At 39.4% G+C, this 24444-nt stretch overlaps 1 protein-coding gene across 2 annotated transcripts in view; it reads left to right on the forward strand.

The window, feature by feature from the left end:
* The window catches only part of NSMCE1 (NSE1 component of SMC5/6 complex), a 433288-nt gene that overhangs the window by 333092 nt on the left and 75752 nt on the right, over positions 1-24444 (forward strand). The gene's annotated exons all lie outside the window — the stretch shown is intronic.

The raw sequence follows: 24444 nt of genomic DNA on the forward strand, positions 1-24444 counted from the left end.
GTGTACTGCGGAAGACCAGATATAGTGAATTCAGGGTCCTGGGTTTAGTAACACTTTAATAAGCACTTTTTACTATATAAACCTCTTATTTATTGACCTTTAAAACCAACCCCACGTTCATTGGTGGCCAGTGGCACCTTAACCCCCCACCACCACCTTTAATGAAAAGCAAAATCCTACAATTATTGGTATTTATTCACCCCTAACACCCCCTAACAAGTTTGTAAACTTTCAGACAAGATATAGGATATATCTGACCTCATTCACAATACATGAAGAGGATGACCAGACATGACCACATGATGGATCACCTATCGAATGCTAGAACATGAAAACACAAATCTAGCTAGACACTTGTAAAATATCATGGATTGCAACTAGACTACATACTTTGCAAAGTGCAGTTGCACTCTACAAGAGCAGACGCTCCAGAGCTTAGTACATGAGTAGAAGCTCTGATGACCTCCATCTTCCAATCATGCTCAAGCAAAAGTGCCGTATTATCAATTTTCCTTGCACGTGATTGGGTATTCTTTTCACAGTGAAGCTTAACCTCATTCACTAAGCTCTGGATCAACTGCACTTTGCAAAGTGCAGTTTATTTGCCTTTAGTAAATCAACCCCAGAATCTCTTAAAGTGCAAATAATTTAAAGCGTCAAACAACCCATTAGAGAGGGTAGTCATTTCTTTTTAAGTAAAAGGGGTATTCTGGATTTTTAGTTGGATACAGTACCTGCATATCCAGGAAGATGAACTACAAATGGGCAAAACTTATTATCATGAGTCTCTACCACCACAACTTTGGTCATAGTTGATAGATACGTCTCCCTTTGAAGTGGTTTTTCTCTTCTACTCGTTCCTTAACTCCCTTTTAAGTGTGTTTGGCTCTTGTACATGAAGTGTGTATGTATCCATTCACCACATCTCTAAGCCCGTAAGGAGGGCCAGCTTGCAGGTGGGGACTCTCTGGGGTTGATTTACTAAAACTGGAGAGTGCAAAATCTGATGCAGCTGTTCATAGAATCCAATCAGCTTCCAGTTTTTTGGGGTTTTTTTTGTCAAAACATAATTGAACAAGCTAAGGTTAGAACTGATTGGTTACCATCCATAGTTTCTCCAGATTTTGCACTCTCCAGTTTTAGTAAATCAACCCCTCTGTGTGTTTTTTCTGACCCAATAAAGATTTACTAAGAGTGATGTCATTGGTATGCGGTGGAGCATGGGGTGCCAACAGGCTCTTTCATCATCACCTGATGTGCTTGAAGCAGTGACCAAGAAGGATTTGTGTGGTTTAAAGCAATGTTTAATTTTGAACATATGCAAACACTTATTTCTGTTTTGTGTCTAAAGGTTGCAAATGTAAGTAAACCCTCACTTCTGTTAGTTGTCTATGGATTACTGCACTTCATCCATAATTAAACATGGATTTCTGTTGAAGTCTATAAGTTATGTCTATAGCACGTATCATGAAATTTGAGTTCAGAAGGTTCAATATAAAATTTATTGTAAACTGAAAAGATATTGGGTTTTGGCAAATTTTACTTTGAAGTTGGAAGTATTTTAAAATGTTTCATGGGTCCTTCTAATGTTTGACAGAAAATATCTGAGCAAACTAGCTGATTGTGTCCTGTTCTCAGTGGGCAATGCACTAAATCATTGGTGGGTCCTGGTGCAATTCAGAATGGGCAAACGTCTCCCTATTCCCAGAGAAACACTTGTCTAATAAGGCCAGTCTTAAAAGCGGCAGTGCAAAGTGTTTCAGCATATTATTCCTGGACTGGAAGGTCCACTGTGTCTTGGAATTTATTTGATTCATATCACTTTTAAAGATTTTCAGTACTAATAAATTCCAGGCTTTTTTTTCAAATTAATTTGTAAATATTAATAAGTCATATTTTACATAAGGCTCGATATATCATTTCTGAGCACTTTGGAGCTTGCATCTCCAAAATGGTCAACATCCAGAATCCCAGGTTTTTCAGTTTTATCTGTTCACATCTGAGAATAGAGCTTCTAGCATGAAAAAGTACATGGGTTTATTTTGAGGCTACGAGCTTCAGCAATAAAAATATATACTATATATTCAAATTTGCTGCACAATTAAAACCCTATATGTACCACAAAATAATATATAATACATTAACTACAAAGTGTAGACTACAAAACTTAAAAGATTTAACGTGCAAAACTGTGCAGAAGACATCGATAAAATGAAGGAGAAAAAAAACTCAAATTGATAGGTAGAAAAGGTCCTTGGAACTCAAATAATTAGGAAAAACATTGCAGGATTACTGCAGAATTATAGCACAGGATTTTCTAATTACTTGTAGTGCATGCCTCTCCCTTTTGTTCTGTCTAAAGTCACCAATTGTATTCTATTTCACTAGATTTATTTGCAAGTTTATCCAAGCAATCTGGACTTTTCCTTTTAATTATAAACTGCCATTTTATTTATAAAGATCACTTCATAAATGGGAAAACAGTGGGCGAGTGATTCATTTTGCACCTGCTTAATGCTCAGGCGCTAAAGATCATATCTATAGCAAAGTAAATCATATACTGCTTAGGTAGCTAATAGAAATCTTAAAAAGAGTTGATATTGGGGTAGAAACTAGCAGGACACCAGCAGTAGGTGACATTTATATTATAGTAATTTTGTAGAACCGGTTAAGGAACATCCAAGAAAGGCTCCTGCTTGGAGTGCATATAACTATGGATCTAAATGTACAGACAACAATACTTTGAGCATTGTATTCCTAATCCTATCTAAATTATATATTGTATACAAGTTCATATCTAAAGATTTTCAAATAAAATCTGATGGCTGCACCAGAAAATCATTAACAGAATGTGTTTGTGACCACTTACATGTCAGTATAAAAAAATCTTATCGTATTATTATTTGCACAAATGGTCAGTGTATATTAAAAAAAATATTTTTACATTTTATATATATATATATATATATATATATATATATATATATATATATATATATTTATATTCATATAAAAAAACCAAGCAGTTGAGCAGCCTGATGAGTTACTTCTGGGTGCCTAGAGCAAGACTGAAAATATACCAAAATATAGTATATATATATATATATATATATATACATACTGTGTGTGTGTATATATATATATATATATATATATATATAATTTTCTTTATTATTTACAGAAATATTATTGCATTTAAATATTATATACTATATAAAACCTGATATAGATTTTCTGCTCATAGGGTATAATAATTTTTTTATTATTAGAGTATATATAAAGATACATTTTTCCATTTTCATTTTGGATAGAGCAGAAAATTGTTAACACCACTACAAGTTGTTTGCCATCTATTTCCCATTTAGGAAATTTTCCCTTATTTCCGATCTTGTTGGCACAAGTAGAAATGAAAATAAATCTCTCAGAACTAAGATAATTCCCCTATTAGACAGCTGTCATTGGAATGTGTGTCCTGTTTAGAAGATTTTTCCTCTGTTCCTTTTTTTTGGTAAAAACCCAAAAATATTGTCAATCTCAGTGGCAACAGTCACAGGACAAGCAGATGGTAAATCTTCCCAATAAAGCTGCAGACAGCAAAAAATATAAAATTCAATGGAGGTTCTAACCTCTCATCGCTTTTGGCCTTAGATATATTTTAAGTTACTTATATGATTCAATCCTTTATTAGCAATATTCATTATATTTGGTAGTTCTTCAAGCACAAAGTACTGGTAGTGTGAGACGTATGTGATACAATAATTTGTGATGCAATAATTTGAATTTTGTCTGGTGGTTAATCTGCTGGCACTCTCTTCTACTTTTGTGCTTTTTTGTTTTGGAACGGATTCAGATTCATGCTGGAAACCACAGGTCAAAAATACAAATGACTTTTGACAGTGCAGTTTTGTTATGGCGATAAGACATGCAATATCCACCATGTCAGGAGCATGAAAACAGCTGTATGCAGGAGTTGGGGAGCTTACCATTGAATAAATGCTGAGATGTGCACATCAACATTCCCGAACATGGATAGGAATTTGCATGAGCTAACACTTAGGGCGTTTTAACAACGCTGGTAACGGTAGCGGTGTAAAGTCATGCTAAAAACATGAGTTTTTCAGTGGTTTTGTATTGGCGTTTTGCCGTGTTTTTTCACGTTTGCGGTTTTTCACCCCCCCCCCTTTTTTTTTTGGGTAAAAAAAATGTCAAAAAATGCTAGTTTGCTGCAATTTACTGCCATATACCCCATTTTTCAGCATTAGAGCATTTTTACAGCTAAAAAAACTCCTTTACAAACCCACTAGTTCTGGCCTTTTTTTCCAGCCAAAAACGCCCCTGCCAAAAAACGTTGATTACAGTCTATGTGTACATGGACACATAGGATAACATGCTGGGGAGTTTACTGGCTGTAGAAAAAAAACGTCAAAAGCCAAAAACAGCCGCTGTAAAAACGTCAAGTGTGCATGAGGCGTTAGGGAAATACTCCTTTAACAAAATCAGAACATTCCACCTGGCTTATGTTTTCTTCAGCCCATGGATCTACAGTAAAAGTGCCAAGGACAGAATCTCTTTCGAATAGAAAGTTATATCGCTCATTGCAAAAACATATCTGTACTCTTTACTTATACCAACAGACTCCTCCATCCATCCATGCTAAACAGAATATAAAGACAAATCTTCCATCGCCGGCTGTCAGAATACCTGAACAGTGCCTGCACTTGATTGGATGCAGGTGCTATTTGTTCAACAATTTTCTACCCAGCTTCTTTGAATGAAAATTGCTGAACTGAAAGTTTGACTTTTGTTGATGTAGATATTGCAGACAGGGCCACCCACAGTGTAAATCTTGGCAGATTCAGCACAATGAAATTTAATACGTGTATAGCCAGTTTCTGATTTGGCTAAACAGAAGAAGAAAAACTTTTCATGTAGGTAGAAGCCATCACAGAGTTATTGTATGAGTGTATTTTTAGTCTTTACCTTCACTCACAATGATGGGATACCTTGTCAATGTGCTTGTATCCAAAATCAAAGATGTCATGTACAAGCCTTCACATCAAAATGTTGCCAAACTGTCATATAATCCACACATAGGTGAAAGCCGAGGACAAGTCATAGTCACTTAATTCCGCTGTCTTCTGATAGAAAGAAAAGCCTGTGAATACAGTGTCCTGGAAATGTGATGACGCTTAATGATAAACTGAGTGAGACAATGACCTTTAAGACACAAATTTCATTGAACATTTTGAGATTGTGTTATTAGTCATACGTAAGTCTTCCTGGGCATATACCGTAAGAACTGTGTGCGCTGGTTACCATAAAGTACTTTCAGCCACTAACAATGTCTCTATTGGGAAGATTCAGTTTCATTTCTAATGCCTGGCATGAGACCGGCTGATCCTGTCATGTGTGGAAAACAAAAATGTGCTTTGCTATACAAAAAACAGATAAATACAAAAATAAAAAAAATAGCATAAAGTAAAAAAAAAAATCACAAAATTATAAATGAATAGTCCAAACGTGACATATTTTCAGTGTGAGAAAAAGTATAAGCGTCCAGAAACCAAAGAAAGGAATTGGGAATTATGACCACATCCAAGGTAGAGCAGCTGATTGCAGAATAGATGTCCTGGGGAAGTGAGACAGGGCCTCCACCAAATAACACCATACACCTCGGGTGTCAAACTGGCGGCTCTCCAGCTGTTGCCAAACTACAACAGCTGGAGAGGCATTGCAAGATTGACAGTTGCAAGCATGACTCTGAAAGGCAGAGGCATAATGGGACTTGTAGTTTTGCAACAGCTGGAGGGTCGCCAGTTTGACACCTCTGCCATACATGCTTACCAGATACAGTCATGGCCGAAATTGTTGGCACCCTTGATATTTTTCCTGAAAATCAAGTATTTCACACAAAAAAGGTATTGCATTAACACATGTTTTGCTATACACATGTTTATTCCCTTTGTATGTATTGGAACAAATATAAAACAGAGGCAGAAAAGCAAATATGACATAATGTCACACAAAACCCCAAAAATGGGCTGGACAAAAGTATTGGCACCCTTAACTTAATATTTGGTTGCACACCCTTTGGAAAACATAACTGAAATCAGTCGCTTCCTATAACCATCAATAAGCTTCTGACACCTCTCACCCGGAATTTTGGACCACTCTTCCTTTGCAAACAGCTCCAGGTCTCTCTTATTGGAAGGACACCTTTTCCCAACAGCAATTTTAAGATCTCTCCACAGGTGTTCAATGGGATTTAGATCTGGGCTCATTGCTGGCCACTTCAGAACTCTCCAGCGCTTCTTTGCCATCCATTTCTGAGTGCTTTTTGACGTATGTTTGGGGTCATTGTCCTGCTGGAAGACCCAGGATCTTGGACGCAAACCCAGCTTTCTGACACTGGGCCCTACAGTGCGACCCAAAATCCTTTGGTAATCCTCAGATTTCATGATGCCTTGCTCACAGTCAAGGCACCCAGTGCCAGAGGCAGCAAAACAACCCCAAAACATCATTGAACCTCCACCATATTTTACCGTAGGTACTGTGTTTTGTTCTTTGTAGGCCTCATTCCGTTTTCGGTAAACAGTAGAATGATGTGCTTTACCGAAAAGCTCTATCTTGGTCTCATCTGTCCACAAGACGTTTTCCCAGAAGGCTTTTGGCTTACTCAAGTACATTTTGGCAAACTGTAGTCTTGCTTTTTTATGTCTCTGTGTCAGCAGTGGGGTCCTCCTGGGTCTCCTGCCATAGCGTTTCATTTCATTTAAATGTCGACGGATAGTTCGCGCTGACACTGATGCTCCCTGAGCCTGCAGGACAGCTTGAATGTCTTTGGAACATGTTTGGGGCTGCTTATCCACCATCCGGACTATTCTGCGTTGCAATCTTTCATCAATTTTCCTCATCCGTCCACGACCAGGGAGATTAGCTACAGTGCCATGGGTTGCAAACTTCTTGATAATGTTGCGCACTGTGGACAAAGGCAAATCTAGTTCTCTGGAGATGGACTTGTAACCTTGAGATTGTTGATATTTTGCCACAATTTTGGTTCTCAGGTCCTCAGACAGTTCTCGTCTCCTCTTTCTGTTGTCCATGCTTAGTGTGGCACAGACAGACACACAATGCAAAGGTTAAGTGAACGTCTCTCCTTTTTATCTGCTTTCAGGTGTGATTTCTATATTGCCCACACCTGTTACTTGCCCCAGGTGAGTTTACAGGAGCATCACATGCTTGTAACATTCTTATTTATCCGCAGTTGTGAAAGGGTGCCAATACTTTTGTCCAGCCCATTTTTGGAGGTTTGTGTGACATTATGTCGAATTTGCTTTCTTTCCTCCCTTTTTTTGTTTTGTCCCAATACACACAAAGGGAATAAACATGTGTATAGCAAAACATGTGTTAATGCAATACGTTTCGTGAGAAATACATGATTTCCTGGAGAAATATCAAGGGTGCCAACAATTTCGGCCATGACTGTATCTCCAGTTAGGTCCATATATATATATATATATATATGGACACAGACACAATTTTAGTTTTTTCAGGTATTTACGAAAACATATTCAAGCTATAGTTATATAATGGATATGGGCGGAAAGTGCACACTCTTAGGTTTAATTTGAGGGTATGTACATCCAAATTGGAGGATTTAGGAATTACAGCTCTTAAAAGTAGCCATCCCTCCCTTTTCAAGGGACCAAAAGTAATTAGACAATTGAATCAAAAGCTGTTTCATGGCCAGGTGTGAGCTACTCCATTATTTCTTCATCAATTAAGCAGGTAAAAGGTCTGGAGTTGTTTCTAAGTGTGGTATTTGCATTTGGAATCTATTGTTGTGAACCTACAGTTGTGGCCAAAATTATTCAACCCCCACTGAAATTGAGTGTTTTGGCCAGTTTGACATTGCTTTTGATCATTCAGTCATCTTGCTTACATTTACATTAAAGAGGCACTTGTAGGTCAGACAAATATAACATAACAGTTATAATGAAATAACCACAAATGTCTTTTCTGTGCTCACAGCATTATCAGTTTTATTCAACCCCCAAGTGACATTCAATCTTAGTACTTAGTACAGCATCCTTTTACAGTTATAACAGCTTTTAAACGTGAAGCATAGCTTGACACAAGTGTCTTGCAGCGATCTACGGGTATCTTCGCCCATTCTTCATGGGCAAAGGCCTCCAGTTCAGTCACATTCTTAGGCTTGCGCACTGCAACTGCTTTCTTTAAGTCCCACCAGAGGTTCTCAATCGGATTTAAGTCTGGTGACTGCGATGGCCACTCCAAAATGTTCCAGCCTTTCCTCTGCAACCATGCTCTAGTGGACTTGGAGGTATGCTTGGGATCATTGTCCTGTTGAAAGGTCCAACGTCTCCCAAGCCTCAGGTGTGTGACGGACTGCATCACGTTTCCATCCAATATCTCCTGGTACTGAAGAGAATTCATGGTACCTTGCACACGCTGAAGCTTCCCTGTACCTGCAGAAGCAAAACAGCCCCAAAGCATGATTGACCCTCCACCATGCTTCACAGTAGGCAAGGTGTTCTTTTCATCATAGGCCTTGTTCTTCCTCCTCCAAACATAGCGTTGATCCATGGGCCCAAACAGTTCTAATTTTGTTTCATCAGTCCACAGAACACTATCCCACAACTTTTGTGGTTTGTCCACATGGCTTTTGGCATACTGCAGTCGACTCTTCTTATTCTTTGGAGACAGCAAGGGGGTACGCCTGGGAGTTCTGGCACGGAGGCCTTCATTACGCAGTGTGCGTCTTATTGTCTGGGCTGAAACTTCTGTACCCACATCTGACAAATCTTTTCTCAGTTCCTCAGCAGTCACACGGGGACTTCTCTCCACTCTACGCTTCAGGTAGCGCACAGCAGTCGAAGTCAGCATCTTCTTTCTGCCACGACCAGGTAGCGTTTCAACAGTGCCCTTTGCCTTGAATTTGCGAATGATGCTTCCTAAGGTGTCTCTTGGTATGTTTAACATCTTTGCAATCTTCTTATAGCCATTGCCCTTCCTGTGAAGAGAAATCACCTCTTCTCTTGTCTTCCTGGACCATTCTCTTGCCTTCACCATGTTTGTAACCACACCAGTAAATGTCTAGAAGGAGCTGAGTATCACAGTCATTTTAAAGCTGCCTAATTGGTGCTTATTATGCTTGATTGCTGCTCGGTGACATCCACAGGTGTTTTCAATACCTGATGGAAAGCACCTGTATGAACCTCTGTTCTTCAGAGTGGTAGTCTTTAAGGGGTTGAATAATTGTGGCAATGAAGAAACCACATAAGAACCATTTACTACTGTATTACATAAACAATTGATGTCATTTTAGTTGCATTTGGGTAGTTACAACGTCCTTGTAGGATTTGATTCTGAATACAATTCCAAATGTACACTATAGTCCCTAAACCCCTTTACAGCATTGGGGGTTGAATAATTTTGGCCACAACTGTACATCATACGTTCAAAGGAGCTGTCCATGTAAGGCTTTGGAAACTAAACAAATCCATCAAAGAGATAGCAGCAACATTAGGAGTGGCCATATCAACAGTTTGGTACATTCTGAGGAAAGAAGAAAGCCCTGGTGAGCTCAGCAACATAAAAAGGCATAGACGGCCACAGCAGATAACAGTTGTGGATGATCGCAGGATCCTCTCTATGGTAGATAAAAACCCATTCACAACATCCAGGTATGTGAAGGATACTCTCCAGGAGGTGGGCGTATCATTGTTAAAGTCTACAATCAAAAAAAGACTTCACAAGAGCAAATACAGAGGGTTCACCACAAGGTGATTTATTCATAAGCCTGAAGAATAGAAAAGCCAGATTAGACTTTGCCGAAAAAACATCTAAAAAGCCAGACCAGTTCAGGAAAAGCATTCTTTGGACAGATGAAACTAAGATTAATCTGTACCAGAATGACGGGAAGAAAAAAGTATGGAGAAGGCTTGGAACAACTCATGATCCAAAGCACACAACGTCATCTGTAGAACATAGTGGAGGCTATGTGATGGCATGGGCATGCATGGCTTCCAGTGGCACTGGGTCATTGGTGTTTATTGATGATCTGACAGAAGCAGCCGGATGAATTCTGCAGTGTTTAGAGATATACTGTCAGCCCAGATTCAGCCAAATGCAGCAAAGTTGATTGACCAGCGCTTCACAGTACAGATGAACAATGATCCAAAACACACTACAAAAGCAACCCAGGAGCTTTTGAAGGAAAAGAAATGGAATATTCTGAAATGGCCGATATAATCAAATGATCTCAACCCAATTGAGCATGCATTTCACTTGCTGAAGGCAAAACTAAAGGCAAAAAGACCCACAAACAAAGAACAACTGAAGACTGCTGCAGTTAGAGCCTGCAAAGCATCAGAAAGGAGGAAACTCAGTCATTGGTAATGTCCATGGGTTCCAGACTTCAGGCAGTCATTGCCAGTAAAGGATTCTCAACATGATATTAAAAACTAAAATTTTTTTATGATTACATTCATTTGTCCAATTACATTTGAGACCCTGAAAATGGGACGGTGTATAAAAATGGTTCCAGTTACTAAAATTTGTGCTTTATATATATGTTCAACCCCTTGAAATAAAGCTGAAAGTCTGCACTTCAAATTCATTTGGATTGTTTAATTTTCATTTATTCTGGTGGCATACAGAGCCAAAAGTATGAAAAGTATGCCTGTGTCCAAATATATATGGACCTAACTGTATGACCCTCTGATTAAAGAAAGGTCATGGAATGCTTTGGTATATAAACTCCATAGAGGTCTCCTCTAGGGTATCCCTTACAAGTTGTACTTGGATCGGCAAGTATTTCTATGCTGGGACACTCACAGATAATCATCCGTCTATCAAAGTAGTATATAAGATAGAAATGGAAAATTTTACATAGTGTAAAACCTTTCAGCAAGTATTTATTTAAAACGGTAAAACACTCACATATACAGGATCACAATAGCGTGTATAAACAAACAATACAGCCAATAAGAAAAATGGCCTCCAGCGGGCTTCTGGTTACATGATGACGTCACAGTAGGCTCCACCCTGGTCCAATTATGACAAACTATACTGAAGTGTAATTGCCAGAAAGAGAATGCTGACCAGGACAAAGGAGTTGTACACTGCTCTGGGGCAAAATATACAGCTAGCAGAAATAATGTCTGTAACTCAAATCAACATCTAAGAAGGAAATCAAAGGTCAGAACCTGGATTATCAATGATATAAAGAACAGACAAGCATAGCCGCAGCCAGGAGACTAGAAGATTGAAATAAACTGACAAACAAGTTACCAGACAATGATAAAGGCTCTCGCTGAAGCACATAACCAAAGGGTATCCAGTCTTCATTAGAGAAGATGTTTGCTTGGCACCATTGCCTGCATATTGTAGAATGTCTTTGCCAGTGAGCAGTAATAAAAAGGGAACAGGTGGTAACCAAGAGCTGCCAGTTAGAAGAAAACAAGGCAAGGCAAATTCTAAACAGAAGCAACAAAGGCTGGTTGCTGGTCTAAAAAACAGAAAGGAGTCAGTGAGGAACTTTACCCCCTCAGGATTCATTTTGATCATGACCATCCTATCACCTTGTCTTCTGGGTTGAACAGAAATCACATACCTGCCCAGCAATTCCAGTGCTGTCCTGCTGTCATCCTCTGCATGCCAGGTCCCACGCTGCCATCTATTTTGCTGATGTCATTAAGAGGCTGGCTGCCTCTTTTGGGTTCTGGCAGCCAGTCCCTTGATGATGTTTCTCTGTGGATGGATAGTGTATTCTACAGAGCCCCAAAAACTTCCTAGGATTTGTGACATGGGTATCTCAAGAAGCTTTGAGCAGGGGATACGTCATTCTCACCTAGGCAAGAAGGGCAGAAGCACTTTGCCGAAAGGGGAAGGAGGAGTACAATGCAAAACAGATGTAAGTGAGTGAAAACCTGCTTTAACAAGAACTGAGGACTTGCACAAGGGAGTATGAATAAGGAAACCAAACCATGAGATGGACCCAAAAAGAGAACAACAGAGAAGGCAAGGCTAGAATTCCAAACAAGGCAAGTGTTCAGGACAAGGATTTCCAAACAAGAAAGCACATAGTAGCAAAGTTTGGATGCTGACTACCAGCTAATCGCAAGGATAATCACATCAATGTTCCATCAAGAGGCTCATAGCAAATAACAGACCATTAATGAAACCACAGAGTGGGAAATGGCACAAGTGTGATCAGGAGGTACAAGGATGGCCATGGCCAGAGCCAAGTGCAACAAAAGTCAGGAAAATAATCAGTATAGCATAATGGAAAACATGGAGAGCTAGCAGAAACAGGATCAAATCCGGACAAAGAGAACTTTACACTCATAGCTGAATAATCATGATTTGATATTTGAAATGCACAGTTCAATTTACATGTCGGAAAACTATACCCAGTAATATCACTATCATCAACTAGACAAATACACACAAAATGTTTACTATAGAAAAGTGAATGAAGGAAAGTTCACTCTGTAAGTGATTTGCCTAATCCAACAAAGTGATCCAATTTGCCATTGTAGAGAAAAAAAAATCCGATTTTAATAAACATACCGTACATACAAGCACAGAAAACAAATTACGCTAGCAGCCTGCTTTCAGGAGAGAAACGTAATTGCATATTGGATGCTAAGAGATGATATATAGAGATCTAAACAGCTTTTACCAGAAATAATGCAAACTGTTGATAAGTTGTCATTTGAACCAGAATAACTTTTTTTAAATAGTATGAGTGTGCTTTAAGGGTATGGTTAATGATTGGTTGAAAAAAAAAACCTGATTAATAACAAATGTACACATGTATGTGTCAGTTATATTAATAAATTATATCTATAGTTTGATAATCATACCCTGTCAGGGCCATCTTTAATATTGATTGGTCCCAAATTGGGTAAACATTTTTTTTATTTTTTTGCTCTCCACCTGCTCTGAGACATACAATAAATAGGAGCTAGACTTGAAATTAGTTTACTGCAGCAGATCAGGCAGCAATTGGTTGTCAGAGGTTAAAGCATATCATTACCGCTCACTGACTAGTTGCTAGAGGGTGCAGTACACATTACGGCTCACTGATTAGATGATAGATGTTGCAGCACATAATTACTGCTCTCTGGTTGCTAGAGGGTACTACACATCCATACCACTCACTGATAGGTTGCTAGAGGTTATTGCACATTCTTACTGCTCACTGATTGGTTGATAGAGGTTACTGTACATCATAACTCCTGATTGGTTACTAGAGGTTACTGCACATCATTATTGCTCACTGATTGATTGATAGAGATTATAGCAGATCACTATTGTTCACTGATTTGTTGCTAGAGGTTACTGCACACACATCATCACCATCCTGTAAACTAAGACAGTTGGCAAGTGTGGGGCAGCTGCTTTGGGCCCCACAACAATGACTGGGCCCAGAGCAGCTGCCCCTTTTGCACCTCCTTAAAGACGACCCTGTACACTGTAATGGGTTATTGCTCAGGTTTAAACATGGCTTTACAGTTCAGAGTACATTCACACCAGCAGCAGCATTACAACACATTGGCAGGTGTGCGGTGGGATGACAGCAGTGCAGATGCACCAAGGCACTGTTAATTTTTTTAAATTAACTTAATTGAAATGTCAACAGTGACATTTCATTAAGTTCTATTGGCTGCCATGTTGTGCTAGATGTTGGATTACCTTGCACTTCGCTTATTTTTAAATAAAAGTGCCTACTGCTGCAATGGTGTGGATGGTGTGAACCCGCCAGGTAGGAGATAAGGCTTTTTGCCTTGTCTTGTGTTAGGACTGCTGTGGGACTGTGCTGGAATAGCCACCCCATGCAGTCCTTCTGCATCTGGTGTGGGTGCAGCTTAAGGCTTGGTTCACACATATGCTGTCAGTGTGGCCTGCCTTTTCACTTGAATGGGATGCTGTACTTGTGATTTCACAAGTTCCCTGTTTAGGTATTTATACAGCATAAAAAATTAAGTCTTTGAAGGGCAGTGTGTAAAAAACGAAAGTAAGATAGCAAAATCAATGGCTTATGCCTTATCAAGGGTGCCATAAAAAAGGCAAAACATTAGTGGTAAAATAAAGTGAAGGGCTGTTTTCAACAGTTTAAAAATAGATGTAGGAACCATTCAGATATAGGAAGTCCTTTTCAGTTCTGCAGTCCGAAAAGTGTCCATAAAACTTAGATAACAGTCTCTTGATTTAATTTTTTTATCCTGACTTGGACGATGATCTGGCATGCAGAGGCAGCCTCAGATAGTCCTAATCCACTGCCATCAGAGGAGGAAGACTTTACTGATCCCTTCTATTTCCCAGTTTGGAGCTTACACTGAGGGCTCCAACATATTCCATATATGACAGCAGTAGGTGCTCCAGCGCTATCATATTTGAGGAAAGGAAGTGAGCTAAATGTTTCCCCACACATGAAAGTAATGGGTACGTCATTTCATTTACCTGGGAAAACATATTGGTGGGAAGTGAAGGGGAATATTAAATTAAGCATAATCAGCAGCAGTGATCTGCGTTAACTAGGGTTGCCACCTCATCCCTTTAAACCCGAACATGTAATAATTACACAGGTTCTGATGCTAATTTATTGCAGATAAGGCACTAAGTGAGTTTAATTACCATCTTAATCAGCCACAGAACCTGTGTAATTAATGTGTTCGGCTTTAACCACTTCCAGACCGGACACTTTTACCCCCTTCCTGACCAGGGCAATTTTCAGCTTTCAGCGCTATCACACTTTGAATGACAATTGTGCAGTCATGCAACACTGTACCCAAAGTAAATTTTTACCATTTTTTTGAGACAGATAAAGCTTTATTTTGGTGGTATTTATTCACCGCTGGGATTTTTATTTTTTTTGCTATGTAAATGAAAAAGTCCAAACATTTTGAACAAAAGTGTTTTTTTTATAACATTTTGCAAATAAATTATATTTCATCAAATCTTTGCCAAAATGTATTCTGCTATCTTTTTAGTACAAAAAAACAAATTAGTTTATAACCAAAAATTATAATTTTTAAACATTTTTTTTTACATTTTTATTTTTTTTTTATATTATTTTTTATTAATTTATTTTTTTTACATACTGTCACCCTAGCGGTACAGTGTCACCATGGTGACACTGTACTACTTGTGGGGGGTGATGAAGATTTTTTTTTTTTTTTACACTGATTGCTTTTACACCCATATAGGATGTAAAAGCAATCATTTCTCTTTCTCATTGAGAAGTACTGAGTGAGCTGTGATTGATCACAGCTTGTCACATGGTACAAGGCTGTTGTGAATAGCCTTGTACCATGTGACCTCTGTGATCATTCGCAGATTTCACACGTAGTAAGCAATGATGTCACAAGGGACATCTTGCTTACTACTTTGCATGTGATCACTGATTGGCCAATCAGTGATCACATGATTGGGACCTCGTACAGAGGTCCCGTCCGACGATCGGTGTTTCACTGTGTCCGGAGGACACAGTGGGCACCAGATCGCGGTGCTGCGCTCTCCCAGAGAGCGCGCACAAGCAGGGTGCGGGGAGGCCGTTCATAAACGGACACCCGACCCTGCACTGCCACCGTCCGGCCGTTTATATGCAACGGCCGGTCGGGAAGTGGTTAAAGGGATGAGGTGTCATCCCTAGCATTAACGTGAACCTATTGCTCTGCCCGCCATTATCAGGGCACGGATTAAAGCAGTATTAATGCACACTGGTGCAACTTCAGGTGTGATTTGCGAATTGAAATTGCACCTGAAATCGCATCTAATAAATGTGAAGTAGTTATTGCATTACTTTTCTGCAGTTTTGTTGCGATTTCACATACATAGAATATAATGGAAATTGCAAGAAATCGTTGAAAATCTTCACATGTAGCAATAAAGTCTTCAGAAATTGCGCTGAAATTGCACACAAATCACGCAATTTTAAATCGCAGCATTGTAACCGGTTACACGTAATATTTTTCAGCTTATCAATGGCTGCAATAGTTTTCCTTTTTAAGGCTTTCCCCCCCGATTACACCTGGTGATCTGGCCAGTAACACACCTCCTGTATTATAGTGCCCCCACTCTGGATGAAGGAGCACAGGGGGCACCACTGGACAGCAGCATTGTCAGTCTGGGGGGAGGGGAGTGTTAGATGGAATAGTAGATTTAGATAAACTAACCAACTGAAGCTGAACTCCAGCTCACAATTTATAAGCAGCAGCAGCAGTCTTGTTCCTTTTGGGATAAAGGTTTTACATAAATAAAAAAAGTTGACAACTATAAACACGCCTGTCAGTGTTACATGGCTTTTCTCAACCCTCTGACTGCTACATCTGCAGGACAGCTTGTTCTGGTAGAAAAAACAATAGTTTTACTGAATAGATTACCAGGTGAAATAAAGGAAACAAACCTAAAAAAGAAAACTAAGGTGGCCACCACATATAAGAATTGGTTGACTACCATCTAATATATGTTTGCTTTTGGGTTTATTAACACTTTAACCTCCACAATAACTCTTAGGACCCCTTCACACCTGTGCAGTCTAGTAACTAGCATTAATATACAAACATTAACATGCATTGTGTTGCAATAAGGCAGTTCATTCAAGGCAGCCAATACACCTGAATGGACAAAAAATCAACCTGAATTTTTTTTTTCTAAGGCTCCATGCACACTGGGCATTTTAATAACGCTGGTAAGGTTAACTGTGTAAAGTCACATTAAAAACGTGTTTTTCAGCATTTTTGTATTAGTGCTTAGCAACGTTTTCCACGGTTTTAAAAAAAAAAAAACAGCCAAAACGCTGGTTTGCCGCGATTTACCGCATTTTGACGTGTTTTTCAGCTTTAGAGCATTTTTACAGCTAAAAAACCCCTATAGAAACCAACTAGTTGTTTTTTTTTTCCAGCCAAAAAACGTTGATTACAGTCTGTGTGTGCATGGACACATAGGATAACATGCTGGGGAGTTCACTAGCTGTAGGAAAAAACATCAAAAGCCAAAAACAGCCGCTGTAAAAATGTACAGTGTGCATGAGGACTGAAGCAGCACACCACAAGACACTATGGTGTGTTACTGAGCTTTGTGGTGTACTACAATGCAGGTGAATGGCACTGCAAAGTATCGTGTTTAAGGTGTTTTATTGCAATGCAATGGTGCAAAGTCAGTCTAAGAGTTTTAGCATTTGCTTTTACCCTCCATGCATGACATGTTCAGTCTAACCCTTAAATCTTAACTAGTCCTGGGAACACGATGGAACTGTCCAAAATTCACTATGTGTATGGCCCTGTGTGCCACCTTCCACCCGACATCAATCAATTGAAAAATCAAATGAGCTGGGCAGAAAATTGTCACCCGCACTTCAGCCGCATCCAGTCAGATACGGTCACTGTTTGGGTGTTCGGACAGGTGCTGGCTGTGGCTGTCAGAATATATTAGTCCCATTTAGCATGGATGGAGAAATCTGTTCGATTATTTTCAACAAAATCTATGCATGTATACAGGGGCTGACTGACCATTCGAGCACTCGGGCTCTGCCCAAGGACCCGGGGTCAGTAGGGGGCCCCATGAAATGCCCCTGGTACCTTTTATAGGCTTTTTTGGGTGTACTTTGAGTTTGAGCAAGGACACAGGGGCCCCATGATCCCCCATTGCCCGGGGGCCCCATGAGTTGTCAGTCCGCCCCTGCATGTATACCAAGCTTAACAATGAAAGTGAATGTAACCACTAATCCTAATACTATAATACCTGAGGAATAAGGAATGTTTCTATGTTATAGGAAAAATTGTCAAAACCTTTACCAAAATGCATCCAGATAAAAATAAAACATAAAATATTATACAAATAACATTTAAAATGAAAAAAATTATAATTTAGGGGAAAACAAATGCAACAAAATACCAATTCAAGCTTTACTAAAATGGTGATACTTGCGAGCAGGGGCGGACTGACCATTCGAGCACTCAGGCACTGCACAAGGGCCCGGGGTCAGTAGGGGGCCCCATGAGATGCCCTTGGTACCTTTCATTGGCTGTTTCATAGGCTTTTTTGGGTGTGGGCGAGGACACGGGCCCCATGATCCCCTATTGCCCGGGGGACCCATGAGTTGTCAGTCCGCCCCTGCTTGCTAGGTTAAAACAGTGAAACTCTGATGTAATCAAATACCTTCTTTTTTATGGGTGATTAAAATAAAAAAGGCAAAATGATAAAAAAAAAAAATATAGCAAAAACAGTAAAATGTTGCTTTTGCAAAATATGTCTAAAAAGCAACACTGATTGAAGCATAACTATTATGTATACATACATACATGTTTATTAAAACATATAATAGACATATATAAGTAATATGTTAAAGGAAAAGTTTTCCATTAAATTAGGGGACTCCCTCTGCAGATCTCCCTCTAAAAATGCTAACTGCTGGCTGCTATGCTCAGTCTTTGGCTGTAATACTTAATACTTTCAAGTCACTGACCAGGAATATGTACACAGATTAGGAGAGTCAGCAGTTACTATAGCAAGGTTCACACCTATACAGTTTGCATTTGATCCATTTCTGCAGTGCTTTTGCGGTGTGTTTTGTATTTTTGCACGCATTTTTTTTCCAACTTGTTGCAGGGCAGATTAAAACACAAAACGCATCAAAAACAGCATCTCCAATGAAGTCTATAGAACCAAAAACGCACCGTTTTGCGTTTAAAAAAGTCCCTGTTCCTTAACAAAAAACACACTGGGTGAAAATACGGAGATGTGAGCCTGTCCCATAGGAAATCACATTAAATGAACTGCTGTGCATTTTTTCTGTAAAACGCAATGGAAAACGCATAGGTATGAACCTAGACTATCTTTGTTCCAGATCAGAGATTCAGTTATATTGACACCTGAAAGTCAGCAGGACAATCAGGCTACTAGAATTTCCAGGAGAGATCAGCAATAGAAACTTCTATGTTTCTCTTGTGACTGTTTCTGTGTTATGACTGCACTTGTCTATTTTATATAGGTAAAATGAAAAAGCAAAAACAAGATAATTAGCAAATAAATAATTATGAATTACTGACCTGTTATAATTAGTAGTCATGGCATATGTTCCAGCTGAAGGTAAAATATCTCACAGCAAGAAAATCTAAAAACTGAAAGAAAAAGTCCACCCTTTTGTGTAAAAGAAACCACAAACCCCTAACAGTACGGAGAAATTCTTCTTCTGAATGGTTTCAACTTCAGTCACTGCCTTACAAGCAATGATTTGCATCAGACTCTTGATGCTGATGTTTAATAGTGAAATCTCTTTTTTCTCTAAGTCAGTAATGCTGCTGCTGCACAAAAGCGTGTGTGTATATGCATTATATATATATATATATATATATATATATATATACACACACAGTATTTTCTGGCGTATTAGACTACTTTTTATACTTAAAAATATACCCCAAAAATTGGGGGTCGTCTTATACGCGGGGTATAAAATGTGAACCTTGAGTTTGTTTGGGTCAAGGTGGCTGGATGTGTGGTAATACTGTACATACAGTATACCGCGCTGGCTCCAAACAAATGTCCCTATGACAGATTAATCTGTCAGCCCGCTGTATGTGCGGTATCACAAGATGTCATTCATGAACTTATGATGTCAGAGGGTGAACATGAGGATTTTTAAGGATTTTAAGTACCGGTAAGTCATAACCATTTCAATTAAAAAAATCTGGTGTTTTTAAATGGTGTTGCCTCGGAAGGAGGGTAGTCTTATACGGCGAGTATAGCCCAAAACCTATATTTTAACTCGAAAATTAGGGGGTCGTCTTATACACCCAGTCGCCTTATACGCCGGAAAATACGGTGTATATATATATATATATACACACACACACACTGAATATATATATGGCTTTTGCAGTAGAACTCAGCTGTTTTTAACTACTTCAATACCGGACACTTTCACTCCCTTCCTGCCCAGGACAATTTTCAGCTTTTAGTGCTACCTCACTTTGATTGGCAATTACTCAGTCATACAACACTGGGGGGATTTACTAAAATTGGAGCATTGAAAATCTGGTATAGCTCTGCAGAGAAACCAATCAGCTTCCAAGTTTTTTTCCAAAGCTTAATTGAACAAGCTTGAAATTAGAAGCTGATTGGTTACCATGCCCAGCTGCACCAGATTCTGACTGCTCCAGTTTTAGTAAGGCTTGGTGCCGCTGTGGATCCGCACGAAAATCCGTGCAGTCGTACCACCCACACACAGGAATGCGGACCCCCGGGCGGGTGCCATTAGTTCTAATGGCACTAGAAAATGCAACCGTACTGGGAACAGAGGTTCTTGTGCTGGCTGCGTTTTCTGAAGAAGTGTAGGGACTTCTTCCCTGCGTGTCATGGGCACGGGAGTCCTTTCAAATGAATGGGCTCTCATGCCCGCGCAAAACGCAGCCCGCACGGCCGCATATATGTGAACCAGGGGTAAATCTACCCCACTGTAACCAAATTACATTTTTAGAATTTTTTAAGACAGATAGAGATTTCTTTTGGTGGTATTTAATCACCACTGGGTTTATATTTTGCTTTATAAATGAAATAATCCTGAACATTTTGAAAAAAAAAAAACGTGTTTTTCTTGTTTCTCTTATAAAGTTTTGCAAATGAATAATCTGTCTTCATAAATTTGGGCAAAAATGTATTTAGCTACATTTCTAAAATAACCCAAATCAGTGTATATTATTTATGTTGTGTGAAGTTCTAAAGTCCACAATCTAGGGTATACAGTATATACAGTACCTTGAAAAGTATTCATACCCCTTGAAATTTTCCACATGTTGTCATGTTACAACCAAAAACGTAAATGTATTTTATTGGGATTTTATGTGATAGACCAACACAAAGTGGAACATAATTGTGAGGTGGAAGGAAAATGATAAATGGTTTTCAAATTTTTTTACAAATATCTGAAAAGTGTGGCGTGCATTTGTATTCAGCCCCCTTTTCTCTGATACCCCAATTTAAAATCTAGTGGAACCAATTGCCTTCAGAAGTCCCCTAATTACACCTGTGTGTAATTTAACCGCTTCCCAACCGCCCTATAGTAGAAATACTGCTACAGGGCGACACAGGTGCACAAAATCACGTGTGTGTGTGTATATATATATATAGCATTTCCGCGTAGGGGGCGTGCACCCTACCGGACCGCCATTCGCCGCTGCGGCTGTCAATCACCGAGTCCCAGCCGGTGATTACCGAGCATCTGCAACGGGAAGGAGGACTGTTTTGTTTACTAACAGTTCTCCTCCCTGTCAGCTCGGGCACACTACTTTGGATGGCTGTGCACAGCACAGCCATCCAAAGCAGTGTGCTAACAGTGAACTACACAGAAACGGCGCCCTAGTAAAACACTACCTGCACACAGTTAACCCTTTGATCGCCCCCTCCTGCCCACTGCCATTAGTACAGTGTCAGTGCTTTTTTTCAGCACTGATCACTGTATTGGTGTCACTGGGGATGTCAGTGACACCAGGTCAGTTCCCCCCAGTGTCAGAATGTCTGCCGCAGTCCCGCTATAAGTCTCTGATCGTCGTCATTACTAGTAAATAATAAGAAAAAAATTCCAGTATCTATACCTCCATTTGTAACCGCTATAACTTTCACGTAAACCAATTAATTTACACATATTGGGATTTTTTTTAGTAAAGACAAAAAATACATTTTGGCCTAAATTTATAATGAAATTTGATTTTTTAAAAATGTTTTTCACTGGACATGTTTAACCACTTCCATACCGGGCACTTTTACCCCCTTCCTGCCCAGGCCATTTTTCAGGTTTCCGCTCTCTCACACTTTGAATGACAATTGCGCGGTCATACAACACTTTACCCAAACTAAAATTTTATCATTTTCTTCACACAACTAGAGCTTTCTTTTGGTGCTATTTAATCAACACTGGGATTTTTATTTTTTGCTAAATTAACAAAAAAAGACCAAAAATTAAAAAAAAACCACATTTTCTTTGTTTCTGTTATAAAAGTTTGCAAATAAATAATTGTTCTTCATAAATTTAGGCCGAGATGTATTCTGCTACATGTCTTTGGTGAAAATAACCCAAATTAGGATGTATTATTTAGTTTGTAGGAAAGTTATAGAGTTCACAAACTATGGTATATATCTGAATATTGATCAATCCTGAAGTACTGACAGCCAATCTAATTTCTTGAGGTCCAAGAATGTCAGGACAGTACAGATATCCCCCAAATGACCACTCTTTGCAAAGTAGACAGTCTGACGTACTTCATAAGAGGCATGGAGAGTTTTTTGAAGTTGTAATTTTTTTGTCATAATTTTCCGAAAATGAAAAAAATTATTTTCACTATTTTTTTTTTACATGCTGTCACCAGTGCAGTACAGCATCATCATATAACTAGCATGGCGGTGATCAGGGAGACTGTGTGGTGACAGTATGAAAAAAAAATTATAATTTTTTAAAATTTTTATTTTTTTTATTAGTTTTAATTTTTTATTACATTTTTTTTTAAAGATTTTTTTTTCATATTTCACAATGACCAAAGTAGTACAATGTTACCATAGGGGTTTTTTTTTGGTGCTTAGCTGTCATTTGGCCACTGCTAATCACATGACACAGCTGGGCTGTGATTAACCCAGCTTTTGCATGTGATCGCTGTGACCATTCACAGCTAGACACACTTGTATACAATGGATGACATGAAAGGAAGCCATCCATTGTATGCAACTGTCATGTGACCTGCTGTGATTGGTCACAGCAGGTCACATGGTACTGGCAGCGGGGCTAGTACACAGATCTGTCATCGGTCGTGTCCGAGGTACATGGCCGGTGACAGATCGCACTGCTGCACGGCTCTGCGGACAGGCAAACTGCGCATGCCTGAAAGGATGCTCTGTGGCGTCCACCCGGAGGGACAAGGTGTTTTGGAGGCCACCATCTGGCTATAGGCCGGTCGGGAACCGGGACTTTTTTTTATAGCGCAAAAAATAAACAACACACAGGTGATCAAATTCCACCGAAAGAAAGCTCAATTTGTGGAAAAAAAAGGACGTAAATTTCATTTGGGTGCAGCGTTGCGTGACCACGCAATTGTTAGTTAAAGAAACCCAGCACCGTAACGCAAAAATGGCCTGGTCAGGAAGGGGGGTAAATCCTCAGGAAGGCAAGTGGTTAATCTCAGTATAAATACAGATGTTCTGTGAAGCCCTCAGAGGTTTGTTAGAGAACATTAATTAACAAACAGCATCATGGAGGTCAAGAAACACACCAGGCAGGTCAGGGATAAAGTTGTGAAGAAGTTAAAAGGAGGGTTACGTTGTAAAAAAAATATCCCAAGCTTTGAACATCTCACGGATCACTGTTCAATCCATCATCTGAAAATGGAAAGAGTATGGCACAACTGCAAGCCTACCAAGACATGGCCTTCCGCCTAAACTGACAGGCCGGGCAAGAAGAGCATTAATCAGAGAACCAGCCAAGAGGCCCATAGTAACTCTGGAGGAGCTGCAGAGATCCACAGCTCAGGTGGGAGAATCTGTCCACAGGACAACTATTAGTCATGCACTCCACACATCTGGCCTTTATGGAAGAGTGGCAAGAAGAAAGCCATTGTTGAAATAAAAGGTGCTCTGGTCAGATGAGACCAATGTTGAACTTTTTGGCCTAAAAGCAAAATGCTATGTGTGGCAGAAAACTAACATTGCACATCACCCTGAACACACCATCCCCACTGTGAAACATGGTGGTGGCAGCATCATATTCTGGGGATGTTTTCCTCAGCAGGGACAGGAAAGCTGGTCAGAGTTGATGGGAAAATGGATGGAGCCAAATACAGGGCAATCTTAGAAGAAAACCCATTATAGTCTGCAAAAGACTTGAGAATGGGGAGGAGGTTCACCTTCCAACGACCCTAAAAATACAGCCAGAGCTACAATGGAATGGTTTAGATCAAAACATATTCATGTGTTAGAATAACCCCAGTCAAAGTCCAGACGAAAATCCAATTGAGAATCTGCGGCAAGACTTGAAATTTGCTGTTCACAGACGCTCTCCATCCAATCTGACAGAGCTTGAGCTATTTTGCAAAGAAGAATGGGCAAAAATGTCCCTCTCTAGATGTGCAAAGCTGGGAGAGACATCCCCAAAAAGACTTGCAGCTGGAATTGCAGCAAAGGTGGTTGTACAAAGTATTGACTCCGGGGGGCTGAATACAAATGCATGCCACACTTTTTACATACTTATTTGTAAAATAAATGTTAAAACCATTAATCATTTTCCTTCCAGTTCATAATTATGTGCCACTTTGTGTTGGTCTATCACATACAACCAAAAACGTAACTGTATTTCATTTGGATTTTAACATGACAAAATGTTGAAACTTTCAAGGGGTACAAATACTTTTTCAAGACACTGTATGAGAA

Source organism: Staurois parvus, unplaced genomic scaffold (assembly GCF_062004578.1).
Source record: "Staurois parvus isolate SC_StPar_1 unplaced genomic scaffold, SC_StPar_1.0 ptg000018l, whole genome shotgun sequence".
Taxonomy (NCBI): domain Eukaryota; kingdom Metazoa; phylum Chordata; class Amphibia; order Anura; family Ranidae; genus Staurois; species Staurois parvus.